The 18536-nt window shown below is 40.4% G+C and overlaps 1 protein-coding gene across 1 annotated transcript in view; it reads left to right on the top strand.

The window, feature by feature from the left end:
* The window catches only part of LOC124805408 (ras-specific guanine nucleotide-releasing factor 1-like), an 871442-nt gene that overhangs the window by 725412 nt on the left and 127494 nt on the right, over positions 1–18536 (top strand). The window lies entirely within an intron of this gene.

Here is an 18536-nt window from a genome sequence, read left to right as displayed (position 1 = left end):
GATGATGTGTTCTGTTTCTAGGAACTCTTCAATGAATTCACAGCACTGGTCTGATATTCTGTACACTCATATTTTGTTCATTAGGCAGCAGCGTGGAACTGAACCGTATGCCTTCTGGAAGTCAAGGAACATGGCATCAAACTGGGTCCAGTATCTATTGCTTCTGCATCTTGTAGATGGAAAGAGAAAGCTGGGTTTCACATGATCATTATTTTCAGCCCCATGTTGATTCCTACAGAGGAGATCTTCAATCTCTAGAAATGTCATCATGTGTGAACAGAAAACATGTTCCAAATTCTACAAGAGGTTGTAATGGAACTGACAAATAGACATCATTTTGTTATATTATACACTAAAGTTGTGTTAAAAAAGCTTTTGCTTAATATAATACTAAGTTAGGTGTTGCGATCAATAATCGATATTGGAATTGTATGTTCTTTGTAGCTTATGACCGTGATCTTTGGTCTACAATGGCTTTTTGGCCACTTGAGTTTTGGCTGCAGTTGAGTGTAGTCGTTTTTTGAATCTTGGCAATAAATGTGTGTTTTTGTTACAAATAAACTGTGGAATACTGTGTCATGATTTCGATAGTCCAATATAATTAAAAAAAACCACACCTTTCCTTGGACCCAGAGCAGCAAAGGGCCTAGACAACGAGAAGCCACATGGACAATGCAGACTCAGCAGCATCAACAAAGGAGACCTCATGGCCAGCTCTACTAAAGTACTACACAGCCATTAGCCACACTGTAATGGTGTCCTTATGGAGATAACTTTCCCAGCACAGTAGAGAGGGTTCATGACAAGGTCAACATCAGAGATAAAGGGCTAAAATTTTGTGCATTTGTTTGATGAACCTTCTTGTGAATGGGAATGACCTGCATCTTTTTCCAATCACAAAGAATGCTTCACTTATCCAATGACTTACAGTGCATTGCTGTCAGGAAAGGAGCTAGTTCTTTAACATACTCTATGTAGAATTGCATGGGTTTCATGGTATACACACCAACATTGCAACTGGAGGATGAAAGTACAGAGAAAGTATATGTTTTGAACAGATAATTTGATATGCAAAGGGAGATGAAAATGTAATAATCATGGGGGATAGTAATATGGCTGTAGAGAGTGGAAGTAGAAGAAAGAGTTACCAGAGAATAAGGGCTTGGTAGTAGGTAAAAGAAAGGTGAAAGACTAATTGAATTTTGCCATAAATCAGTCAGTAACAGTGAGTACTCTGCACAAGAGGAGGAGGTGTGCAAGGAAAAGGCTGTGAGATATGGGAAGATTCCAGCTCACGTCATGGTCAGCCAGTGATTCTGAAATCAGATATTGGATTGTAAGGTGTATTCAGTTCGAGAGCAGATATAGAGACTAGTCAGGAAGAATCAATGCACAAGGAGGTAGGATATGGAAGTACAAAGGAAATGCTGAGTCATAGCTAGGCACTGCATAAAGACTGTCAAACATATAACTTTCGGCAAAAAGGACTTCATCAGAATTAGACAACATACAAAACCACAGTCTCTCATTGCTGAGGCCAGACTATGAGCAGCCGCACTCTGGGTGGTGGGAGTAAGGAGGGGCCTGGGGTGGGGAGTGGGAGGGTTAGCAGTGTAGGGATGGGAGACAGCATACAGGGACGAGATGGAGAGAGAGTAAGACAACTATGTGGAGTCAGAGGGCTAGATGTAGGTTGGGGGAGGGGGAGTTCAGCAGAAAAGAAGAGAGGAAGACTGTTGATGCATTGGTGTAATGGAGGGCTGTGTAGTGCTGGAGTAGAAACAGTGAAGGAGGTAGGTGGGTGTAGGACAATGACTAACAAAGACTGAGGTCACAAGGGTTGTGGGAATGTAGGATATACTACAGCGGGACTTCCCACCTGCACTATTCAGAAAAGCTGGTGCTGTTAGCAAGTATCCAGATGGTACAGGCTGTGAAGCAGTTATTAAAATGAAGAATGTTGTGTTAGTCAGTGTGCTGAGCAATGGATGGTCCAGCTGTTTCTTTGCGACAGTTTGTTGGTGGCCATTCAAGTGGATAGACAGCTTGTTGCTTGTCATTCCCTTATGGAATGCAGAACATTGGTTGCTGCATAGTTTGTGAATCATATTACTGGTTTCACTGGTAGCGTTGCCTCTGATGGTATAGGTAGTGCTTGTGACTGGAGTGGAGTGGAGTGGTGGGAATAGGTATGGGACAGGTCTTGCATTGAGGTTTAACACAGGGATGTGAGCCATGAGGGGGGGGGGGGGGGGGGGGGGGGGGGGGGTTGTGTAGGGATGAACAAATATACTGTGTAAGTTCAGTGGGTTGAAAGGATAGTAGGTAAGACAGTCGTCATTTCAGAGCGCAACGAGAGGATGTGATTCAGTTGCTTCAGTCCTGGGGGGCACTGAGTCACGAGTGAAATGCTCCTCTGTGGTTGGACGAGTGGGCTTTGGGACATGGGGGGGTTATTGGAGGGATAAGGTACAGGAGGTCTGTTCCTTTAAATGTTGGAAGGGAATTTACTATCTGTGAAGGCCTCAGTAAGACCCTTTGTATATTTTGAGAGACTCTGCTGATCACTGTATGTGTGATGATCAGGAGTGGCTAGGCTGTATGGAAGGGACTTCTCCAGCTGTCAGATTCATCCACTTAAAAATCCTGCCACAGTAAACCCATTCCAGAAATTCACCAGGATCTCAGTCTCTCATTAGACCCATCCCAGAGCTACTCCCCGGAGCCCATCTCTTTCCTCACCCCTCGCACTCCTCGCATTCCTACCTTCTACATGCTTCCTAAGACCATAAATCCAACCACTCATGCACCCCATTGTGTCTGGTTACTGTGCCCCACTAAGACAATCTCTGCTCTTGTACACCAACACTTTCAGCTCATAAGCAGCTACCTGCCCTCCTGTATAAAAGATATGAACCATTTCCTCCACCGACTCTCCCCAGTTCCTGTTCCTGTAACACACAGTGCCCTGCTTTTCACCAATTATATCATGTCCCTTTACGCTACCATCCCTAATGCCCATGGCATTGCTATTATTGAACACTACCTTTCCAAACACCCTACAGATTCAAGACATGCAACCTCCTTTCTTACCACCATGACCAACTATGTCCTCACCCACAATTACTCCTCCTCTGAAGGCATCACGAAGAAACAAATCTCTGGTACAACAATGGGCACCTACATGACACCATCCTATGCCACCTTATCCATGGGCCAGATAGAGGAATCCTTTCTAACCACCCAGAATCCCAAACTCCTCACCTGGTTTAGTTTCATTGATGACAACTTCGTGGTCTGGATTGAGGGTGAGGACACCTTCTCCACATTCCTCCAGAATCTCAACACCTTCTCCCCAATTTGCATCATCTGGTCCTCCTCAACCCAAGAACGTACCTTCCTTGATGTTGACCTCCACCTCAAAGATGGCAGTGTCTGTACCTCTGTCCACATCAGATGTACTGAAAACCAGCAACACCTCCACTTTGACAGCTGCCACTCATTCCATACCAAGAGGGTTCTTCCATACAGCCTAGCCACCTATGGCCATCACATCTCTAGTGACAATCAGTCCCTCTCAAAATATACCAGGGGTCTCACTGAAGCCTTCATAAACTGTGATTACCCCCTCAACCTTGTTCAGAAATGTGTTTCATGTTTTATCTCCAGTCACTCCCCATGCCCCAAAATCCCGATGTCCAGCCAAAGAGAAGCATTCTTCTCGTGACACATTACCACCAGGGACTGGAGCAATGGAATCACATTCTCTGCCAGGGTTTTGACTAACTCTCGTCATGCCCTGAAATGAGGACTGTCCTGCCCACTATCCTTTCCACCCATCCTACAGTGGAATTATGTCACCCTCCAAACCTACACAATGTTCTCATCCACCCCTACAAAACCCCTGCTCTGAAGCTCTTGCCTCATGGCACATATCACTGCAATATACCTAGATGCCATGACCTGTCCCATGTATCGTCCCACCACTACTTGGTCTAGCCTGGTCACAAGCGTAATTTATCCCACGAAAGGCAAGGCTACCTGTGAAACTAATCATGTGAATCAAGAATCAAGAATTTTGTTCACCATAGGCCGTTTTACAGTGATATTGGCTTCATCATACAGGATGTAGTAGTACATACATAATAATAAAATAAACTAATGTCAACACATGATAGTATATTTTTGAGCGTGGCTGTGTACCATATTACAGCATGATAGTTTCTAAAAGTTAATGCAATAAGCGATACTATAACGTAATACAATATAGTATAGTATATTCTGTAAATAGCATATTGTGCATTGTATACACTACATAATTACACACAACTTAACCACGACACACAGTAATATGTTTAAGTACAGAAAACTTTTAAATGCTAATATCCTCCTCAGGAATCTCAAAGAATTATTTGATGTCATAAAATGGATGATCTGACAGCCAGCTGTACCACATAATTTTTTTTAAAAAATTATATACATAGACTGAACATGAATTGGCAGTTTATTGAACATTTTGAGTGGGCTTGCTTTGAGGGAATTTCCTGTTCTTGCTAATCTGTGGCATTTCTAAATTGTATGTCTAAATTACCCATAACTCAGGTGTTGTGTTCATGTATTTCCCCTCTGGCAACAAATTCTGAAATATTATTTTTAATGTAGAGTACAGACACACAAATGTATAAATTTATAATTGTGAGTGTTTGATGTACAAACTATGCTGCAACCACTGTGCTGCATTATGTGTGAGCATGACAACCAACAAGTTGTCTGTCCACATGAATTGCCACTGACATACTATGGCCAAGAAATAGCTGGACCATACAGTTGTTGAGCATGCTGCCCAACACAGTGCTCTTTATTTTAATTACTGCTTCACAGCCTGTGCCATCTGAATCCTTCCTACCAACACCAGCTTTTCTGAACTGCACAGATGGGAGCTCTCCATGTAGCATCCTACATTCCCACAACCCTCCTGGCCTCAACTTTCATTAGTAATTGTCCTACACCTACCTATGCCTTTATCTGTTTCCTCTCCAGCACTACACATCCCTATATTCCATCAATGCACCCACAGTCTTTTTTCCTGTCTCATTTACTGATAGCTCTTCCCCCCCCCCCCCCCCTTCCCCCTTCCCACCCTTCATCTAACCTCCCAACTGCATCTAGCTACCCAACTCTCTTCAAAGGCCTTTCTGGCCGAAGGGTTATGCATTTGACAGTCTTTTATTGTTCCTATCTGCTACTCAACATTTCTGCTATATGATGAGTAGCAATCCATCCTTTTCATAATGTTGTTATTATTCCAGCCTGGATTTTCCATTGGGTAAGTAGTAAGGAATGAATAGGTGTGCTTTAAGTTCTCTGAGACTATAGATACTGCGATAATGAATAGCTGAGTAGCCAGTTCAGTTGTAGCAGAATGGACATCTCTAAAAAGGTCAATTACAGAAGTTGGAGAGAAAAACATAAGTGGAAGGAAGATAACTGTGAAGAAACCATGGATAATGCACGAAATACTTCAGTTTTTTGATGAAAGAAGGAAATACTGAAGTGTGTGTGGAAATTCAGGAATACAGTCACTTAGGAATGAAATCAGTAGGAAGTGCAGGGAAGCTAAGGTGAAATTGCTGCATGAAAAATGTGAAAATGTTGAAAAAGAAATGATTATTGGAAGGACTGGCTCAGTACATGGAAAATCAAGAGCAGTAACACCAAGAGTGCAGTGGGAATACTACTGTTAAATGCAGCAAAGGAGAATGGGGATAAGAGGAAAGATTACATTGGAGGCCTACATGAGGAGGGAAGGACATGTCCAATGACATGGCAGAAGATGACTGAGAAGAGCTAGGGGATCCAGTATTAGAATTTAAAAGTACTTTAGAGAGTTTAAGATAAAATGAAACAGAAGAAATACATAACATTCACTGGAATTTCTAAAATAATTGTGCAAAGTGGCAACAAATGACTATCCACACTGGTGAGTAGAATGTATGAGACTAGCAATATACTGTCAGAACACTGGGAAAATATATTTTCACACAGTTCAGAAGTTTGCAACAGCCAACAGTAATGAGAATTATTGCACAATCAGCTCAATAGCTCAGGCATCCAAGTTACTGACAAGAATGGTATATACAAGAATGGAAAAGAAAATTGAGTATCTGTTAGATGAAAGTCAGTTTGACCTTAGGAAAGGTAAAAGCTCCAGAGAAGCAGTTCCGGCATTGTAGTTGACTTTTTGATTTTGATTTTTGATTTATTGATCCATTTCATCTACAGCTGCACAATGTGCAAGAGATATTTGGATTTTTTGTTAATATTAACAGTTTTACATATAATATACTGTTGTACATAATAACACACATTAATATATCAATGAATGATGAATACTTAAATAAATGTTGTTACGCTATATACAGAGAGATAAAATACAAATGTTCTTCTGAATGAGACCACATTGGGTAAACACACAAAAATTTAGTTTTGTAGGTATTCATTTACTGTGTAAAAGCAGTGATCAACCAAGTACGACTTCAGTTTAGATTTGAAGTGACCAATGTTTTGTATGTGTTTAATGGTATCTGGTAAGGCATTGTATAGTTTGATACTAGGATGGATAAGGCTGTTTTGAAATAACTTTTGTTGGCGCTTTGAACATGTACGTCCAATTTTGTCTCGTATCATAGCTATGTATTGTGTGATTTTGAGTGATGAGTGGTCTTTTTCTATGCAAGTTTTGCTTTAAATACATTATATTTTCATATAATAGAGGGAAACATTCCACGTGGGAAAAATATATCTAAAAACAAAGATGATGTGACTTACCAAACGAAAGTGCTGGCAGGTCGATAGACACACAAACGAACACAAACATACACACAAAATTCAAGCTTTCGCAACCAACAGTTGCTTCATCAGGAAAGAGGGAAGGAGAGGGAAAGACGAAAGGATATGGGTTTTAAGGGAGAGGGTAAGGAGTCATTCCAATCCAACCGCACATACACATACATGTCTGTGTATGTGCGGTTGGATATGGGTGTGTGTGCGAGTGTATACCTGTCCTTTTTTCCCCCTAAGGCAAGTCTTTCCGCTCCCGGGATTGGAATGACTCCTTGCCCTCTCCCTTAAAACCCACATCCTTTCGTCTTTCCCTCTCCTTCCCTCTTTCCTGATGAAGCAACCGTTGGTTGCAAAAGCTTGAATTTTGAGTGTTTGTGTTTGTTTGTGTGTCTATCAACCTGCCAGCGCTTTCATTTGGTAAGTCACATTATATTTTCAAGTATATATATTCAAGGAAGTGGCAGGATCATCCTTTTTTGAAACAATGGTCTACATGATTTGCGATTATCTACCCCTTCCATTATTCTTATAATTCTTTTTTTTTTTTAATTTTGAATTTTTGATGGCATCTCCAGAATTTCCCCAGAACATAATCCCATACCGGAGGTGAGAGTGTACAACTGCATAATATACACACTGAAGGATGTTGTAGCTGGTACAATTTTTTAATGTACGCAACACAAAACAAGAAGTACTTAATTTTTTGTTCATTTGCTCAATATGTGTTTTCCATTTCAAGTTGTCTTGTAGATGAAGTCCAAGAAATTTGGTACAGGCTGTTTTGACAATTGTCTGTCCGTATAGCTCTAGATTGGGTGATATCAGATTTTTTGTTTTTGCTGTGTGTATATCCATAGCTACAGTTTTTTCAGTGTTTATTATTAAGTCATTTTCATCAAAGTAACATGTTAGCTGTCAGTGGTTTCTTTTATGGTTTTTACAAGAGTTTCTTCTGAGTTTCCTGTAATTAGAACACTCGTATCATCAGCAAATTGAAATATTTTACTGCTGTCATTGCTTATGTTTATGTCATTTACATAGAGTAAGAACAGAACAGGACCCATTACTGATCCTTGTGGCTCTCCATATTTAACAGTCAGTAGCTTGGAATTATATTTCCTAATGACATTGTCCCTTTCTTGATCTATTTCCACATATTGCTGAGCCAGTTGTTAGCTGTTCCCCTAATGCCAAGATTTTCTAGCTTGTGTAGCAATTTGTCATCAATTATGGTGTCAAATGCCTTTGACAAATCTAAAAATATGCCCATGGTAAGTTTTTTGTTGTCTAAAGCTATCAGTGCCTCTAATAGAAAGGAGTGAACGGCAGATTCTGTTGAGCGGTTTGCTCTAAATCCATGTTGAGATTCTGACAGAATGCTATTTACCTCTAGGAAGTTTGTTAGCCTCTTATTGAAAAGTCTTTCTAATATTTTTGAGAAAACAGAAAGAAGTGCCAGGGGTCTGTAGTTGGAACCATCATCTTTGTTTCCTTTCTTGTATAATGGGTTTACTTTTGCTACTTTCAAACATGAAGGAAAAGTTCCTGTAGCAAGAGATAGGTTACATAGGTGGGTTAAGGGCTCAGTAATCAAGTCCCCACACTTCTTTATAATGAAATCAGGTATATCATCTATACCTGCAGAGTGTTTCATTTTGAGACTTTTTATTGTAACCTGAACTCCTTCTACATTTGTTGGGTACAGAAACATTGATCTGCTTGAGACAATGGAAGCAAGACTGAAGAAAAATCAAGACACATTTATAGAACTTGTTGAACTGGAAAAAGCATTTGACAATGTAAAATAGTATTCAAAATACCATTCAAATATTCAAAATTCTGAAAGAAACAGGGGTAAGCTATAGGGAAAGATGGGTAATATATGATATGTTCAAGAACCGAGAGGGAACAGTAGGAGTGGAAGACCAAGAATGAAGTGCTCGGATTGAAAAAAGGAGTAAGATAGGGGTGTAGTCTTTTGCCCTTAGTATTCAATCTGTAGTGGCAGTAAAGTTCAGAGCGAAAGGATATCAATCATAAGCATCACTGATGACATTGTTATCCTGAATAAAAGAGAAAAGAAATACAGGATGTGCCAAATGGAATTGAATAGTCTAATGAGTACGGAAAATGGATTAAGAGTGAACTGAAGAAAGACAAATTTCATGAGAAGTAGCAGAAATGAGAACAGAAAGAAGCTTAGCATCAGATTTGAGGATCACAAATTGGATGAAGTTATGGGATTCTGCTACTTAGGCAACAAAAGAACCGAAGATGGATGGAGCAAGGGGGACATAAAAAGCAGACTAACATTGGTAAAAGGGGCATTTGTGGCCAAGAGAAGGCTGTTAGTGTCAAACATAGTCCTCAATTTGAGAAACTAAATTTCTGAGAAAGTTCATTTGGAGCACACCATTGTATAGTAGTGAAGCATGGACTGTGGGAAAATTGGAGCAGGAGAGAATTGAAGCATTTGATATGTGCCACTACAGAATAAGTTGAAAATTAAGTGGACTGATAAGGTGAGGAATGAAGAGGTTCTCCACAGAAATTACAACGAAAGAAATATATGGAAAACACTGATAAGAAGCGGGGACTGGGTGGTAGGACATATGTTAAGACATAGGAAATAAATTCCATGGTACTAGAGGGGGCAGTAGAGGGTAAAATCTGTAGAAGAAGATGCAGATTGGAAATACATCCAGCAATTAATTGAGGACATAGGTTGCAAGTGCTACTCTGAGATGAAAAGATTGACACAGGAGAGGAATTCATAGTGGGTGACATCAAACCAAACCAGTCAGGGAAAAAAAAAAAAAAAAAAAAAAAAAAAAAAAAAAAAAAAAAAAAAAAAAAAAGGGGGGGGGGGGGTCATGGTGTCTTGTCATGTCCACTGGCCTTTTATCTATTGAGCAATTTCAGTTGCTTTTCTATGCCATAATTTCAGCTGCTTTCCTATGCAATAGTCATTTACTTCTATATCCGTGGTCCCCCCCCCCCCCCTCCCCGCCCCCCCCATGCTGTAAGTTTAAAGGTGCAACTACAGTGTAATCTTCATCTACGAAACAGTTATGTAGAAAGACATTTAGTATTTTAACCTTATTTTTATCATCCTCATTTCAATGTTACCATGGTCACAGAGGATCTGGAAAGATGGCTTCAATCCATTTACTAATTTAACATAAGATCAAAACTTCTTAGGATCTTCCGTCAAGTTAGTAATAGATAGAATTTTACTTTCAAGCTGTTATAGCTTGCACCTGTTATAGCAAATCAATCAGTGTTGTTGACTAAACTGCATACATTTGCGCAATAATATTTGGAGCACCATTTGGAGTCACAAAATAAATCACTTTGTGTGCTTGTACAATGAATATCCATTTCCAGTGAGTTGTTGAATGTTTGATGTCAGTCACAAGTCTACATATTTAGAAAGTGATTTGAAATACAACAGATACACACATTACAGTAATTGTAGTATGTGATGTTTACCAAAGACTAAAAGCCTATCATTTGCCACCCAGTATGGTTAGACCAGGGTGACACATTCTTATCCTTTGTCTGTGAAGCCATACAACATGGTATTTTAATGTAGAATAATGTGTCCAAGTGTGAATTAAATTGGTCTATTTACAGTCATGATATGTACTACATATCATGAACTTCTAGTTCATTATTGTCATTATCACATCATGGATTTTCCATTGTTTGAACTTGTCGTTGCATTATTTATATGTTGCAGTTCTTGTTATTAATGAAATGTAGTAAAGAGTTGTGTTAGTAAAATATGATGGGAACCATTAATGTAGTTTGTGGAGACAGTATCAGAATGTGGTATTGCGTGGTGGAGGAAATAATTTCTTATAACAGTGCCATACCTTATGAGACAAACTGTAGAAACACAGAATCTGCCTCATTTATTTGTTATTTTTTGCCTGAATGTGCTCATGTGCTCAAGTGCATCCTCTATTTAAACAAGATGAGTAATGATTACATCAGTAGATGGACAAATGGAGTGTTGGAATCTGTGTATTATTATTCATTTTATCATGTTCTTCATAAATAAAATGGAGGAATAATGACCTGTTGACAATGTACTTGTAGATGTGGCTCATGCTCAGAATGGAGAAGGATGGGTAAGCAAATTTCGTATGTCATTTTGAAAGAAATGTTTCCAGCATTTGCCTTCCATAGTTTAGGGTAACCATGTAAACACGAATCTGTATGGCCAGCTGCAGACTTGAAATGTGATTCCAGTATCCTATCACTGCACCACATGGGTTGGTGTACTTTTAATAGTATCCTCCCTGTAAACGTGAGGTGGTAACAGCCTACTAAAGTCAAGATGAGAGCAGGTAACTACTTGAAAAGAGCTGACTCGGAATGACCAGGCGTTGATAAGAGATCATGCTCACCTCCACTCTTGATATGTTCCTGTGTAGCCACCTCAGTGGATTAATAACTTTCTGATTGAGAAGGGATATGAAATGCTGGCTGATATTCAACTATTTACTCATCTGAATGGTAATTTTTGTTCTATATGAATGGCATGATAGCCATAGGAAACCAAGAATTATCAATTTAAGAGCCACAGAAATGCAGCCCACAGGGGAAAGTATGAAGATCCAAGTGGTTAACTGCCAAAATATTCACAACAAGATGCCACAGTTTGAAGCACCTCCTAACAACCAGTGAATCTCATGTAATACAGAGTGCAGAAAGCTGGTTAAAACTGGAAAATGAAGGTAATGAGACTTTTGGGAAACGTTTCAGCATATACCCAAAGGATAAGGTAACGGAAAATAGTGGTGGTGTGTTTGTCACAAAAAAAATAAATAAATAAATAAATAAATAAATTCAAATTCATCAAGATAGAAATTGAAGCTGCACACAAGATTAAACAGGCAAGACTCAGTAACAAGGCAAAAATAGGCATAAAATTATACTTTGATTCTTCTATCAATCAGCATGATATAACTGGAAACCTTAGACAGAACCTCAGTTCACTTTTAAATAAGCTCCTAATAATACTGTAATCACTGGAGGAGACTTTAATCATTCAACAATCAATTGGTATTATTAAGTTTTGTTAGTGGTGGACTAACTTGGCTTTCTGTGAAACATTACTTTATGCCTTCACCTAAAACTACTTTGAACGGATAGTTTGGAACTCCACTCATGGTATAAATATATCGGATCTAATATCAGAAAAAGGAACTGATCTCTTTGAGGAGGTCCACATTGAAACTAGTATCAGTGACAATTAGGCAGTTACACCAACAATGAATACCAAATTACAAAGGTGAACTAAGACAAACAGACAAAGAAGCTTTAGTGTCATATCACAATGAGGAACTTGAAACTTTTATCTGAGGACTGATGTGTGTATAGGAACTATGGCTCAGGCGTAGAAAAAAAAAAAAAAAAAAAAAAAAAAAACACCACCTGATGTCTTTGAGGAGTTCCACATCAAAACGGGTATAAGTGATTATTAGGCAGTTATAGCATCAATTAATACCAAATTACAAAGGGCAACCAAGAGAAGTAGAAAGATTTACATGTTCAACAAACTAGACAAAGAAGCTGTTGTGTCATATCTCAATGAGAAACTTGAAACTTTTAGCTCAAGACAGGTGTGGAGAGGAACTATGGCTCAAGGGTAGAACTGTAAGGATATGTGCACAGTAGAACAGTTCATGAAGGAAAGGATCCTTTATGGTATACAGTCACTATAGAGAAGCTTCTAAAGAAATAGAGACTGCTGTGTAAAAGATATAAAACAAAGCACACAACTATAGACAGATGCTGATTGAAACATGTTTCACTGTCAAGAAGCAATGTGTAATGCTTTAAATAACTACTGCAGAAATGCAAAAGCTGAAAGGCTTGACTCTGTTTTCAAATGTTGCTTTACAAAGGAAAACCCAGGAGTATAGCCTTAATTTAATTTTTGTAAGCTCAAAAGATGAATGAAATAGACCTTAGTGTCAATGGTATTCAGAAAAAGCTGAAATCATTAAAATGGAACAAAACCTCAGTGCCTGATAGAATCCATGTCACATACTATACTGAATTTGCAGTGGAGTTAGCCCTCTGTTAACTATAAGCAATGGTAGAGCCTTTGGACAAAAAACTATGCCCCATAGTAGGAAGAAAATGCAAGTCACACCTGTCTGCAAGAATGGTAGCAGAAGTGATCCACAAAACTACTATCCAGTATCTTTGACCCATTCATTTGTTGTAGAATCTTAGCACATATTCTAAGCTAAAACATAATGGGGTATCTAAAACGGAATGAACTCCTCTGTACAACCAGTATGGATTTCGAAAACACCATTTATGTAAAACTCAACTCAAACTTTTCTCACATGACGTACTGAATGCTGTGGATCAAGGCAGTCAAGTAAATGCAGTGTTTCTTAATTTTCAAAAAGTATTTGTCTCAGTACCACACCTACACTGATTGTCAAAAATATCATCATGTGGGGTGTCAAGCAAAATTTGTGACTGTATTGAGGATTTTTTGATAGGGAGGGCATAGCAAGCTATACAAATACTTGGATGTATCACTTTGTAGGGACATGAAGTGGAATGATTACATATGCTTAGCCATGGGTAAAGCAAGGAGCATATATGTAGAAAACTAGGGAGATGCAACCACTCTACAAAGGGAATTTCTTACAAATCACTCGTGCAACTCTGCCTAGAATATTGCTCATGTGTGTGGGACATGTGCCAAGTGGGACTAACAGGGGATATTGAATGAATATGGTCACACATTTGTTTGACCCGCAGGTGAGTGCTACAGAGATATTGAAAGAACTGAACTGCTAAACTAAAACAATGGGAAGTCCAGGTTGAAATATCAACAACTATGAAAAAGATGATGCGACTTACCGGACGAAAGTGCTGGCAGGTCGATAGACACACAAACAAACACAAACATACACATGAAATTCAAACTTTCGCAACCTGAATTTCATGTGTATGTTTGTGTTTGTTTGTGTGTCTATCGACCTGCCAGCACTTTCGTTCGGTAAGTCACATCATCTGTGTTTTAAGATATATTTTTCCCACGTTGAATGTTTCCCTCTATTATATCCAACTACGAAAAAGGATAGATTGCACTCATCATAAAGATGACACATTGACATACAGAAAGGGATAACAAAAAGGTTTTTAACACCTCACCCATCCTCAAAAAAGAAAGGAAGACACACACATACATCTACTAAAACAGGCCCACATGACCACAATCTCTGACCAGACTGCAATTGTTGTGTTGAAAAAAAGCAGCTATCCAGCATGAAACAGGGAATGGGGTGAGTGATGTGAGAGATGAGGTCTGTCTGGTGGAGCATGCAGGGACTAGGCTAGAAGGTAGCAGGACAAGACTGCCAGATGTAGAGACAGTGACAGACAAAGACAGAGAAAATAATAGTGAGTGCATTGGCAGAGAGCAGTACAAAATGAGGATAAAATGAGGATAAAGGGATGTGAATTGGAAGAAGGTTGTTGGACAGAGGGAGCAGCAACCCCATCTGTAAATTTGGCCAGAGTGATCCTATCCCAGAAGTCCACCACAACCTCTAGTCCCAGCTTAAAGCTTTAGGTCCTACCCAGAACCTCTTCCCTGAGTCTACTTCTGTCCTTACCTCTCCAAAACACCACACACCTACATTCTACATGCTCCACAAAATTCACAAACCCAGTAATCCTGGACAACCCCTTACAACTGGTAATTGTGCCCCAATTGAAAGGTTTTTTGCCTCATTGACAAATACCTCCAACAAACTGCCCACTATCTAGCCTCCCACAACCACTTCATTGACCGACCCTCCACTATCACTGCTCCTTTACCTTCTGGATCCCTGCTCAACACTTCCAACATCACTTTCCTACACACCAACATACCTCATGCACATGGTCTTGCCCTCAGACTACAAACCCATTACCTTGTTCCTCATACACATTAGTAACATTATTCAAACACACAACCACTTCTATTCTGAAAGGAAGTTATACAAACAGCACAACCAAGGGCACCTACATTGCACCCTTCTACACCATCCTGTTTATGGGCCATCTAGAGGAAATCTTCCTAGCCTCCCAACACCTCAAACACCTTGTCTTGTTCAGATTAATTGATGATCTGGACTGAGGGCCAAGAAATCCTATCCTCTTTCTTTCACAGTCCAACACCTCTCCCATCCACATCACCTGATCCTCCTCATCACAGTGTGCCACCTTCATGGATGTTGACCTCCTCCTCTCTGACAGCTCCAGCCACACCTCTGTCCACCAACCACGTGCATTTTGACAGCTACTTTCCCATCCACACCAAAAAATCCCTTCCACACAACCTGGCCACCTGGTAAAAACATATTTGCAGTGGCAAGAAGTCCCTTGCCCTGTATACTGAGGGTCTCACAAGGGCCTTCACAGTATGGCACTATCTCCCAGACCTAGTCTGCAAACAGATTTTCTGTGCCATATCCCCCACATACCACAACCCCCACACCACTCCAAGAACAAATTTCAAAGGTGTGCCCCCTCCATCATCCAATACCACCCAAGACTGGAAGAACTGAACCACATCTTTTGTCATGGTTTTGATTATCTATGATCCTGCCCTGAAATGAGGGACATCCTACCCAAGATTCTTCCCACCCCTTACAAAGTAGTTTTCTAAGGCTCACTCAACCACCACATCCTAGTCCATCCCTAAATCACTCCCAATCCCAGCTCCTTGCCACAATGGTCCGTGTGCAAGACCCAGGTGCAACAGATGCCCTATCCATCCTGCCAACACTTCCTGTTCCAATCCTTTCACAGGCTTATCCTTCCCAATCAAAGACTAGTTCACCTGTGAAAGCAGCCATGTCATATACCAGCACTGCTACAATAACTGCAGAGCTTTTTATGTTGATATGACTACCAACCAGCTTTCTAACAGGATAAATGGCCACCACCAAACTGTGGCCAAAAGTATACTGATGCACAATGTGCAGCTGAACATAACGTGCTTATTTCAATGGCTGCTTCACACCTGCACCATGTGGATCCTCCCTTTATCAGATTTTCTGAACTCGACATAAGGGAGTCATCCTCACACCACATTCTCTGCTCCCTAAATTGTTCTGGTCTTAAGTTATGATAGCCTACTGAAACCACACTGTCTACCCAACGTTGTCACCCCTCTGTAATCTTCTCCCAGTTCATTTCCTGTCGCCCTCATTGTTTGTCGCTCTCTGCCAACGTACTTACTAGTCTTCTACCTTCTCATGCATGTCTTCTTTTTGGTTCTATTCTGATTCTCATCCCCTCCCCCCACCCCCCCCCCCCACCCCCTGCTCCGCACCCCCTCTACCCAACAGCTTTCCAATGCTGCATTTAGCATCCTTGTCATGCCCCATTCTAGTTCCTTCACACTGCCAGACAGCATTCTTCTCTCCCTTAACCTATATTTTGCATTCCCTCCCCTGTCCCTTCCCAACTCTGGATTGCTGCTTTCATTAAATGCAACAATTGCCGTCTGGTCAGAAGAGCTGGAGATAGTGGTAATGTGTGCATGAGGTATGTGTGCTTGTGTGAATATGAGTGTGTTTTCCTTTCTTTTCTGAAGAAGGCTTTGGCCAAAAGCTCAGTTTTAACAGTCTTTTCATTGTGCCTGTCTGCAACTCGTTATCTTTATGGTGTGAATGAATCTGTCCTTTCCATAATTGTTAATATTCCAAACTCTTTAAGATAGGTGTAAACTATCCTAAGTAAGCCTACTTTCAAAGTTTCAATAACCGCCTACATATGATGACCCTTGGTATATCCTGCAACCCCCTACATATTGGTTCCTTAGTATGGATGAGGAGGAAAATATTAGATTGATTATAGACTGAACAGAGACAATTAAACAATCATTCTTTCTGCATTCCATACGTGAATGGAATGGAAAAAAGCTCTAATAACTGGTACCATAGGACAAAGTCTCTGCCATGCACTTTATAGCAATTTGCAGACTATGGATGAGGATGTAGATGAACTAATAAAAGTCAGCTGTAGTGGGTAGTGTCTTGACTAGTGTTTATTGTCTATGTGAGAGACTGGCTCAAAACTTTTAGTGTCTCACATCTGTTAAATTAGTGACATAAAATGTTAATTCAATAAATATATTACACTGAAGTGCCAAAGAAACAGGTACACCTGCCTAATGTGGTGTACTGCCCCTGTGAGGATGCTGAAATGCTGCAACATGATGTGGCATGGACTCGACTAATGTCTGAAGTAGTACTGGAGGGGCTGACACCATGAATCTTGCAGAACTGTCCATAAATCTGTAAAATCCATGGAGATCTCTTCTGAACAACACATTGCAAGGCATTCCAGATATGCTCAATAATGTTCATGTCTGGGGAGTTTGGCAGCCAGCGGAAGTTTTTACACTCAGAAGAGTGTTCCTGGAGACACTCTGTAGCATTTTGGAACATGTAGGGTGTTACATTGTCCTGTATGAATTGTCCAAGTCTGTCAGAATGCACAAGGGACATGAGTGGATGCAGGTGATCAGACACGATGCTTGCATATGTGTCACCTGTCAGAGTTGTATCTAAACATATCAGGGGTCTCATACCACTCCAAATGTACATGCCTCACACCATTACAGAGCCTCCAGCAGCTTGAACAGTACCCTGCTGACATGCAGGGTCCATGAATTCATAAGGTTGTCTCCATACCCATACTCATCCATCCACTCGATACAATTTGAAATGAGACTCGTCTGACCAGGAAATGTGTTTCCAGTCATCAACAGTTCAATATCAGTGTTGATGGGCCCAGGCAAAGCGTAAAGCTTCGTGTCATGCAGTTATCGAGGGTACACTAGTGGACCTTCAGCTCCAAAAGCCCATATCAATGATGTTTCGTTGAATGGTTTGCACGCTGACACTTGTTGATGGCCCAGAATTGAAATCTGCAGCAATTTGCAGAAGGGTTGCACTTCTGTCACATTGAACAAGTCTCTTCAATCATTGTTGGTCCTGTTCTTGCAGGATCTTTTTCTGGCCACAGGAGTGTCGAGGATTTGTTGTTTTACCAGATTCCTGATATTCTAGGTACACTTGTGAAATGGTCATATAGGACAATCCCCACTTCATTGCAACCTTGGAGATGCTGTGTCCCATCGCTCATGCGCTGACTATAACACCATGCTCAGACTCATTTAAATCTTGATAATCTGCCATTGTATCAGCAGTAACCGATGTAACATCTGTGCCAGACACTTGTCTTATATAGGTGTTGCGGCCGGCCGGTGTGGCCGTGCGGTTCTAGGCACTTCAGTCTGGAACCGCGTGACTGCTACGGTCACAGGTTCGAATCCTGCCTCGGGCATGGATGTGTGTGATGTCCTTAGGTTAGTTAGGTTTAAGTAGTTCTAGGTTCTAGGGGACTGATGATCACAGATGTTAAGTCCCATAGTGCTCAGAGCCATTTTATATAGGTGTTGCCGACCGCAGTGCTGTATTCTGCCTGATTAAGTATCTTTGCATTTCAATATGCATGCCTATACCAGTTTCTTTGGGGCTTCAATGTATATGGAAGTAAAATTATATGTTAAGGAAAGCGTGCATATTGATGACAGGTACCCACAGCTCATCAGTGTTACTGGTTTTGTGCAACCTTAAACCAGTCTGTGTTGAACT

Source organism: Schistocerca piceifrons, chromosome 7, assembly GCF_021461385.2.
Source record: "Schistocerca piceifrons isolate TAMUIC-IGC-003096 chromosome 7, iqSchPice1.1, whole genome shotgun sequence".
Taxonomy (NCBI): domain Eukaryota; kingdom Metazoa; phylum Arthropoda; class Insecta; order Orthoptera; family Acrididae; genus Schistocerca; species Schistocerca piceifrons.
Note: the sequence above shows the minus strand (reverse complement) of the source record. Positions and strands in the feature narration are given on the sequence as shown.